Genomic DNA, 10,331 nt, shown 5'->3' on the forward strand with positions numbered 1-10,331 from the left:
GTGTTTTAACGATATTAGATACGCAAAGAGAGAGAGAGAGAGAGAGAGAGAGAGAGAGAGAGAGAGAGAGAGAGAGAGAGAGAGAGACGAAACGTGTAAAACATCGAAATGCATGGATTCCGATTTAGCGTACTTTTGAAACGATCCATTTGTGATTAATCCAGTTGATTGACCTCTTTCGCCCTCCTTCCTCCTCCTTCCTCCTCCTTCCTCCCCTCTCTTTCTCTCCCGTTTTCCCATTTATGTTCCCGATTGAGCTTGCTTTAGTGCAAATTTGACATCCAATTTATATGCAATGCATTTCTGTTTGACGCTCGCGGAAAGGACTCGCTTCGCAGCGCATAATAATATCCCCTCATCTCTCGCACGCTTCTGTTTCCCTATATCCGATAAATATTCACTCTCACAATATTCCCCTTCGTTCTCTAACGTACGTCAGCGCGCGTTCTCTCTTTCTCTCTCTCTCTCTCTCTCTCGACTCTAATAGATAAACTGCGCTAATGAGGTATTTTATTTTATTTTCCCTCATTCTCGCGCTACTGTAATACACGTTTTGACACGATCGTCGCGCGTGATAAAACGTCAAACGTTGCGAAACGTTCGACAAATTATAATTTATATATCGCAAGCACGCGCGCGCGCGTCCGAGTATTCAGGAAATGTGTGTATTCGCGTTATTAATAATTTCTTAAAACAAATAACAAATTAAAACAAATAACAAATAAGAACACGTTACCGCAAATGTACGTTTTTTCAAAGTACAATAAAATATCGCAGTCGGTCCGCGCTGGACCGGTGGTTTGTCAAGTTTATGTAAATGTGTTCTCGCGCGAGTAGCAAACATTCATATTCCACGAATCAAATATCAACGACTCGAAGTTTACTCGGTGTCAGCGCTGTGTGTTTGTGTGCGCGCGCGCGTGCGCTTTAATAAACAAAAATTCCATTAATTTTTTATATTTCGGAGAGCGCGCGCGATGCTGCTTCTGGGATATTCGTAAACTATTCAGAAGCAGATCGCGCACTCCGACCTTACGACAAAACGCGGAAAAGGCAACACGATTTCTCGAAAATATACACTCGGAAATATATCACACCTAACTGTGCGGAGCGAAATAGTATCGTCTATATACATATATGTATACATGTGCATATAAAGTACATCCTACGTAGAAACATTCTCCCGTTAAACATCTCCCTGTCGGAGAGTATAATCGAGAAATAATTAATCGTCGCGTTCCTGAATAATTGCGAGAGTCGCGCTCTCGACATCTCCTCCGTCTGACGAACGTTCAATCGAGACGAAAAAAGACGAATCGCGATCTGTCTCGCAATGCGGTCTCTGTGCGAATCGACTCTCTCTGTGATTTTCTCCCTCTTGAAACAGAAATAATATAGTATATATATACGTTTGAAATTCCTCTTCGAAACACTATCGCTCGCGATCGCTCTAATTGAAATTTCACGTTATCGTCGCTCGATAGCACACTTGACACACTCAATGGCTCTCTCTCTCTCTCTCACTCTCAATTGGAATACTACGACACACGTGTGCGAAGACAAAAACACAGCTGAGCGATTCAGTCGGCGCGATAACCTTCAGGTGATTCTCTCTTTCTCTCTCTCTCTTCCTTTCTTCTGTGAAACAACAAACAGCGGCGCGCGCTCTGAAAAGATGGAAAACTTCCCTTCGATCGCGCGCCGTCCAGAAGTGGTGCCAGATCGCGGCGCGACAAAGATCTCGCGGCATCTCCGATCAATTTCGAAAAGTTTTTCACAATCTAGCCCGGTGTGTATACACCCCAGTGTGTTTTCGCCGGCTGTGCGCGCGCTCGGGTCACTTTAAACTCACATCTCGCCACTCGTTTTTTACCGCTATCGGATTTTTCCGACACAATAGAGTGTTGCTTGCGCGCGAGTTTTAAGTTGGAGTTTTTATCCAATTATCGCACTGTTGTTTTTTTTTTTTTTTTTGGTTTTCATTGTTCCGCGTTGTTCTGCGAAACACGTTATCGAACGTTTTTTACGCGCGATAATTATTAATTCGGTCGATAGACCACCGTGTGCGGCGTCTCCTCTTCGATGTTTTTTTTTTTTTGCTAAAGAAGGGACGAAGTCGAACTGACTGGTTACGGAATCGAAATTACGATATCTGTGTCAATATCCGCGTAACAAATGATGTTTTCCCGTTGTTTCGCGGAAATCATTATTATCGTTAATCCCAAACAAGGTTTTTGTACCGTGTACGGCGCCATTGTATTCCGGATGCAGCACGCGGGTCGTATCGGAAGGTCGTTAGAATGATTGCTCATCATCCATCTCGTGCAAGAGAAGAACCGAAGCGAGAGCGTCGCGGAGCCAGACGAATCTGTTTCTCGCGATGGTAATGAATCACTGATTCGCGCGCGCGCGCGCGCGTGACGTGTTTCACCGGGCGCCCAATTAATAGGAGTAGATGTGTGTTGCGCGCTGTCTCATATTTATTATCCCTGTACACGTACATACATACACGCACGCACACGTACGCATTCGTAGCGAATGTCCGAACGATGGCAAGAGCGAGCGAGCATTATCGTGATAATGACCTACATTCGAACTTCCGAGTTTTTGCGTCGTTCCGATAAATAGCAGTTAGTTACTGTGAGAGAGCTGAAAGCAAAGAACTGCAAGAGAGAGAGAGAGAGAGAGAGAAAGAGAAAGAAAGAGTAAGGGCGGGAGGAAGAATTAAAAAGTTGAGGGAGAGTTTTATATACGCGGCGGAGTGGACTAAGTTCGTGATTGCGGGGAATTCGTTTTAAGTACGAACTGTATTTGAAATGAAGTGCAATCCTCTATTATTGACTTGTTCCACTTGCGCGAATCATCATCATCCTTCGCTTCTCCATTTGTTCGCTCGAGATAATGCGTCGCAAGTGGAAGAAGGATCGACACACTCGCGCGGAAACGAAAAAAAAGCCGAACACGCGTTTTCGCCGAAACGAGAATCTTATTCCGCGTGTTAAAAAACACAAAACGAGATAGACACACCGGAGGTATGACGGTATCTAAACGGAAAACAAGTTTTTATCGAGCTTATAATTCGACGCTGTCGACGCTGTTGACAAGTTTATATCGTGTGCGCGCACACGCAATTTCACGTGACGCGTTTATTATACGGTACGGTTTAAAAAACGTGGGGAAACATCGATACAACTTCAACACGAGTTTATCTTTTCGTGTCGCGGAAGTTAAAAGAAATTAAAAGACCGCGAGAGAGAGAGAGAGAGAGAGAGGCCTCTCCGCACGCTACGTCGCGTTTATAGACGCGCGCGCCTATGTAAAAATCGCGTTGTTGCGCGCTAAGTGCCATCGGTATTCTATAAGCGCGCGAGAGAACAAGAGATATTATTCTCGTGCTTTCCGACATCGCGATTCCCAAGCGCATTGAATTTGCACAACCGTGTCTCTTTCGATCTCTCCGGTCTGACCCTCGGCAACCGTGTTACGGGCGGTCTTCATTTTTCCTCCTCGATTGTTTCGCTCGAGCAACACACGTTTTTCCTCGTCGAGAAGGGTTTCGCCTCGTGTTTCACCTCCTCGGCTCAACGTAGCGGAAACGCTCGTCCGTTCAAGTCGACGGCGCCAACGTGCGCTGAGTTTTCCACCTGGCTGTGTTCTCTCTTGTATCTCCGATAAGAGAAAGATAGAGATCGTCGAGAGAGAGAGAGAAAGAGAGAGATGACAGGTCGGGACAGAATCGGATAAAGTTTCTTCTTTGTGACACGAGAACGCCAAACGAACGGCTGGGAACGAACGGGGTACAAAAGGGGGGAGAGAGAGAGGTATTCCTCTCTCTCTCTCTCTCTCTCTCTGTCGCTTCTCTCTCTTTCTCTCTCTCTCTCTCTCTCTCTATGTAGGTTAACCAGGTCGATCGGCCTACGTTCCCTCGTCCTCCATCACCACGACCTCTTCCCCTGTTCATCGTCGTAACCTCTCGTCACACACCCTCAGCCTCGTTGTTGCTCACCGACCACCGGCGGATTTACCGATATGCAGTATAAACGCGCTTCGCATCGACCCCGATTACTGCCCCGCGTTCGTTATGGCAATTTATTGACACTTTACGTACACGTACAATCTAATTAATTATGTTATTTATTATTATAAAATAACACACACACACGTTGTGCGAGAGACGCATTACTAAATTTTTCATTATCATATATTGAAACTTTAATATGCATATTGGACGTTCTTTATGCCGGGCAAATATTTATGAGGATTATAAATGTTTATGAGAATTTAATTTTCCATCGATTGATATTCCCTCTCATGTACATACACGCGGTGGTTTTAATGACGACAACGCAATTTATTATAAATTTCAAAATTATAATTTCATGAATTTTTTTATAAAAAAAAATAATAATAATAATTTTATATTTGTTTCCCTTTTTTTTTCTCTCGCGAAACGCACGGCGCAATTTTTTTTCTCGGAGGTTTCAATTCGCCGGTCTAATCGCTGATCTCCATCACTCGGCGGCCGGGAAATTCGCGAGACACGTTGCCCGTAATTTTCCGTCGCGATCGATCCCGATATTAATCCGCCGATTAATCGTCCACATGGACGAAGTTAATAGCCCAGATTTGTCACGTGCGACATGCGCTCGTTGGTTGGCACGTCCGATCGCGGACGACCATCCGGTGAAATCGGAGCATACACGGAGAGCGCGGAAACGGAAGGGAAGAGGTGTTCGCGCATTTGAAAAATGAACCGACTCTCTCTTCCGTCTGCGCGCTTATCGAAATCCATTCGATCAACAAACTCCCAAATACGATCAGATACCTGCAAGTGTACCGAATTCGTTCGCGCGAAGTGGTTAACGCGCGACGTTGGTTATTTCGCCCGGGGGTTTTTTTTTTTTTTTTTGTGGCCAAAGTTTTGGAAAAACAATCCACGCGAACAACTCGATCGAGATAAAAGAGAGCGAAGCGCGCGATTTTTGCGCGCAAAACGCCGAAGATTATATACAATATTCACAAATTACAGAGCGATATCTCTCTTCTTTTGTACGTTTAAATTACACGATCAGACTTGATTACAGTTTGAGAAAATATAACAGTAATAATATGACAGTTATTGCGCAAATTTACAATATTAATATTTCCTTACGTGTAAAATTACATCTTCAACATCACCGCAATGATGTAATATTTGTCGCGAAGAATCGATAATAAATTATTGCGTTTATTGTCGTTGGAAAATAATTGCGATATCTCAAATTTACATTCGTCGTGATAATTAACGATGTGTATATCGACTCGATTGATGCATCTGCGGAACACGCTTACGAAGTCATACAAACGAAAAAGACAATGGAATAAATTCCGCACATCGTGCGCGAAATTCGATTAACTTGCGTGTGTCCTACAACTCTCGTTTATTATATTCGACATGATATTATCGCCGCAATGATTTTCCGATAACATTTGAATGCCGATTCGTATGGAGTAGGGCCAATACAAAGTGGCTGGTTAAGTCGCTTTTACGCGTTTTGAATTATTACATGGACGAAGTTTAATGGAATTCGAATTATATATAAACGTACGAGTATATTATTTCGGATATGCCAATTTTTCCGATTTTTATAGGGTAGGTACTTTTACTCGAACTAAATTATTACACGTTTTCTGAAATTGCGAAAAGTGGAGATTTGCGCGAGTAATCGGATCTATCCAAGCTAACGTTCATTTTCCGAACGAATTTGATATTCTTTTTTTGTAACTGATGTTATAACAAAGTACGCGTTTTTTTTTTTTTTTTTTCAAAAGATCGCGCGGCGCTCGCAACCTTCCTCTTCGCGACTGACGATTTTCACCTTCGATGTCACGCTTCGGTGCGCGTCGTCAGTTCTCGGCGCTGATATTAACGACGACGAGAAATCTCGTGTCGCGCGAGAATACGCGACCGTATTGTAATTAATCGATACGTTTACTCCCGACCCGAATGTGGGGGATGCGCAATTGTGTGGATGCGGTTGCGTGTGTTACGCGCGCGTACAGCAACAACCAGCCAGGAGTGTCCGTGCGACCGTAATAGCCGGAAAAGCTAATTCATCGTTTATTTGACAAATGGCGTTGAAAATATTTCCGCGCGCTGATGACCGCGTTCAATGAACACTCGCTGCTGCACCGGTTGTATTGCAAAATCAAATACGCGCGCGCATCGATACACGTGTAACGAAAAATATACAAAAAAAAAAAAAAAAAAAAAAGAAAAGAAAAAAAATATACGACGCAGCGCTCGTTAATTTCGCCAAGTATTTTGACACGGAAAATTGAATCCAATGCGGTTTCCGGAGAGTAATTTGCCGAGACAATCTCGAAGCGCAGTCTCGGGTCAATTGTTTCTTCTCGCGGGAGCTTCGCGCGACAGATTTCGTTGTGCGATGAAAAAAGAACTTGATGAAAGCTTTTTTGTAAAATAATAACAAACACAATTTCCGGTCGCGCAACATCAAACTCGCGAGCGCTATTCTTTTTGGAATATCGCGGTAAAGCGATTTTGACATTGTTATCGCGCGTGTTGTTGTTTTTCTTTATCGCTCGGCGCGATATTCTTCGCCACGCGAAGAATATCTAATCCTCGCTTGTTTACGATATTTTTCACGCGGATTCGAAACACACGTATTTTTCGCCGCGTCCCGTGCGAGTGTCGCGTGAAAAATGCGTCGTAATTTTGTTGTAAAGCTCTGCGAAATCGATCCCCGCCTCGCGGACTTAATATTTTGTAAGCCCGCCGTGTGTGAACAAGCTTTTTCGTTATTCGGCTCCGTTTAGCGACTGCAAAATGGAGAGAGGGGGGAAAGGGAAAGGCGCGGATGCTTACCATCGAGATAACTTAGTGGAAGGACGCCGGTGGATAATAAATTCAGCCGCGCGCGATCTCTCGGCAAGCTTGAAGACGCGAGGCGGATCCGCGCCTCGCGTCTTCAACTTAAGCGGAAATTTGCGATGACGCTCGCCATTTTCTCAATGGACGGGGTTAACGAGAATGCGCTCTTCTCTTCGCCCAATTTATGAGCTTAATACGCGCCTCGTCCGCGACTGATTTACGAGCGCGATTTTTTTTTATCTTTTTTTTTTTTTTTTTCGAGACGCGCGCGTCGTCGCAATTTCGCGTCTCGAGATTTCTCGCGCGTCAAAAACAACCCCCGCGTTAAATCCGCGGCGGGAGCGGCAAAATTGAAATTAGAGGTTGTAAAATCGGATTCTCGTCGCTACAAACGGAAACTCGTAAAACTCGAAATGAGTTGTGTGTATGTGTGTGTGTGTGTGTGAGATACAAGGATAGAAAGAGAAAGAGAGAGATAATATATGTACGCGAGCGCGCGCTTCTCGTTTTGTGTGTAGCTCCTTTTGTTCCGCTCCCTTATCTCGTCTCTTTGTGCGCCGTTTCTCTCACAGAGACGCGGTTTGGAATTTTGCAGAAACCTTCCCTTGGCGGTGTTGCGAAGCGAAGAGAGTTGGCGATGCTTCGAGAGAACGTGTCGCGACAAAGTAACGCAACCATCGTTTACACGAAAGGGATTAATAGGTGATAACGCGAGATAACGGGGGCTGTTTAGCGCGCGCTTATACATACAATAATGGCTTCTTCCGCGAAGAAGAACGCACGTGGTGACACGACAGCGCTCTCGATGCGATTTTTTCTTTTTTTTTTTTTTAACAGCACGTAGTAAACGCATATCTCTTGAGAAAAAATTGAAGATTCGACGCATACGCGAACAAACAACGTGCGCAGAAACAACAAAGAGCGACGTTTATATATTCGGGCGTATAAAACACAGAAGGGAGTTTTGTGCGGGAGAAAACTCAAGTTCACACTCGAAAATATCATTTTTTTTTTTGTGCCGCGGCGACGCGACAAAGATATTTATTTCGAGAGCAACATTTTTTTCCGAGCGCGTTGACTCGCGAGCGAGTGAGAAAAAAAAATATCTCAGAGGATCATCTCTCTAATAAATTGAATTTAAATTACTTATTTACCGCGCGCGCGCACGCACGCGACTCGCTGTTTTGTCGGGAGATCGTTTAATAGAAAACTTTTTGCAACCGCCTGTTTCCGACACGGTAAATACTAAACGCCGCGGCGAAGCAGTCTCGCGTGTACACCTAACCGCGAGAGCTCTCCCCTCCGATTCTGATGCGAATCTAAAATGGAAACTCCGGCTAGTATAACTCGGGCAACACGCGCCGCGCCGCGCCGCGTTGTTGTTTCGCGTCGTACGTTGGAACTTTGACGTTCGCCGACACACGAGAGAAGTCCGTGAAGTATATATCGCCAAGAACTCGCGAGTTTTGCGAGAGAAAACGTGCTCAACGGGCTCACACCGTTTCTCACGAGGGGTTTCTCGTTTGACGTGCGCTCTCTGCCGAGTCAGCAGACACAAGAAATCGTTATCATTCCGCACCCCGAGGGCGGAAGGGAAGGGCAGGTCTTCTTCGGACAAGTTCGAAGTAAAGTAATTACTTTGACGGTTGATCGTCAGTAAATGACCGTCGCCTTGCCCTTCGAATGTTTCACGGATGAACGGAGGGGAGTAACGTGTAATACGCGCGCGGCACATCGACGCGCTGTAAACAGAGCGGGAAATGCGCCGGATGAATATCTCTTGTATGTACACACATTGTGTGTGTTTAAACCTACCTTAACGTGAATACGAAGCTGTCGCTTCGTAATTTTCAGCACAAAGTACAAACTTTGCTTTCTACACCACATACGTGTGGTATGTGTGTGTGTGTGTGTGTGTGAATGTCATCCAAATTAGTTCATAACAATACTAGTAATTTTTTTTAAATACTTTTTTAATACTTTTTTTTTTAATTTCATTAATTTCTCGGGTTGGTCACAAGAAGACGCGATTGTTTTCTATTGAATGATTGATGACTGACAATTTTTAACACGATCGATTTTGTTGTCACGACTTTCGCTCAGAGCGCAAAAGTCATTTCGTCATTTACTAATCGCACAACCGATCAATCGATCGTCGCGATTTTTGTTTACTCGGCAATACTCAGTGGAGATGACATTCCGGTTACGCGTTTTTAATTTTCAGACGGCGCGGAGAAGACAAATAAGGGACAAATAAGGACGTCAGGAGGAGATCGCTGCGTGCGCGGATCGCTGTGAGATGGTGAATGTAGCGACCGACAAGCGGCGCGCGGCACAATCAGCGTCACGACGCAGCAAGACGGCTGATTTCCCGACCACCACCGGGGGCGATCGTCATTTCTGTTGCGAATACGCGCGGAATAGAACGGATCTCGAGGGCGCGGCCGAGGAATTACGGGGCGAGTCCCGCACAAAGCGGGCAACAACGCTCGACGAGGTGGTGAGACGAGGCGCGGGGGGCGGTGGCGAGGAGAAGCCGAAGCAATAAAAGGGCCTCGTGACGGAGGGGCTTCGCACGGCCCTGGCGCGACTGCGGCACTGTACCCCTGCGGGGGGCTCGCTGCCGAACACACCGAATCCACCGTCCACCCCGGAACACAAGGCTCAAGTAAGCGAATTTAAAATCCATTTTTCTTCTTCGCGCGTTTTTTGGCGATTTTCTGCGATTACGTTCGTCGATTTCGATTTCGACGAATCGACGAACGGGCATGGACTTTTTTCCAAATGTTTTGTTTTTTGTTTTTTTTTTGACGTTCGTTCTAAGACGAAATGTATTTTATACGTGTCTGTTTTTTGTATCGTGCTTTCTCTTTCGACGATTAAATAAAATGTGGCAATTTTTATTCCGCGTATTCCTTCGAGGCGTGGAAGATAAAATACGACAATTGTTTTCTCTCTCTCTCTCTCGTTTGTATGAGAATCACACAAACGCTGTAATAACTTGCTCTTTCGAATAAAATCGAGGTTAATCACCGACTGTGAAAAGCGAACATAATTATCGAACGCACCCGAATGAATTATTCAATGGTAATCGCGATATTAGATCGCGACGACTCGGAATACTAAGAAGCCACGAGAATTGCTCCCTCTCGGTCTTTAATATACATATATATATATATATGTATCTATATAAATCCTTTCTCCCAGGAGAGTCGTTCCGAGCGGAATGTCACGCGCGAGTCCACAATTTGTTTCAGGGGTGCGCGAGGAATCGCGAGTCGGCAACCAGATGTGGCAGTTTGGGGAGTAACGCGTGTGAAACGGGGGATACGTCGCAGTCGCAGCCAGCGCGGGGTCAACATGGGGCGGTTGACAGCGGACGGGACGGCGACCTTCTGTCGTCCGCGATCCGGCGATTCAACTTCAAGGCGGCCGGCGGCAGCCGCAGCTGCCGCAC

Source organism: Pseudomyrmex gracilis, unplaced genomic scaffold, assembly GCF_002006095.1.
Source record: "Pseudomyrmex gracilis isolate BER0280 unplaced genomic scaffold, ASM200609v1 scaffold_45, whole genome shotgun sequence".
Lineage (NCBI taxonomy): Eukaryota > Metazoa > Arthropoda > Insecta > Hymenoptera > Formicidae > Pseudomyrmex > Pseudomyrmex gracilis.